The sequence below is a fragment of the Sinocyclocheilus anshuiensis genome, unplaced genomic scaffold (genome assembly GCF_001515605.1).
Source record: "Sinocyclocheilus anshuiensis isolate Anshui unplaced genomic scaffold, SAMN03320099.WGS_v1.1 scaffold2275, whole genome shotgun sequence".
NCBI classification, from domain to species: Eukaryota; Metazoa; Chordata; class Actinopteri; order Cypriniformes; family Cyprinidae; genus Sinocyclocheilus; species Sinocyclocheilus anshuiensis.
The window spans coordinates 358,550-358,862 of record NW_015542331.1 but is presented as its reverse complement, the minus strand read 5'-3'; positions in this window follow the sequence as shown (position 1 = coordinate 358,862).

Below are 313 nucleotides of genomic sequence, written 5' to 3'. Positions count from 1 at the left end.
ATTCTGACTTTTTTTCTCAGAATTGCGTGATATAAAGTCGCAATTGGGAGTTAAAAAGTCATAATTGAGAGATATAAACTCGCAATTGCGAGACATAAAGTCGCAATTCTGAGAAATAAAGTCAGAACTGCGAGATATAAAGTCACAATTCTGATTTTTTTTCTCTCAATTGTGACTTTATATCTCGCAATTCTGACTTTTTTTCTCGCAATTGTGAGTTTATATCTCGCAATTCGGACTTTTTTTCTCAGAATTGTGAGATATAGACTCGCAATTGCGAGATATAAAGTCAGAATTGCGAGATATAAAGTCA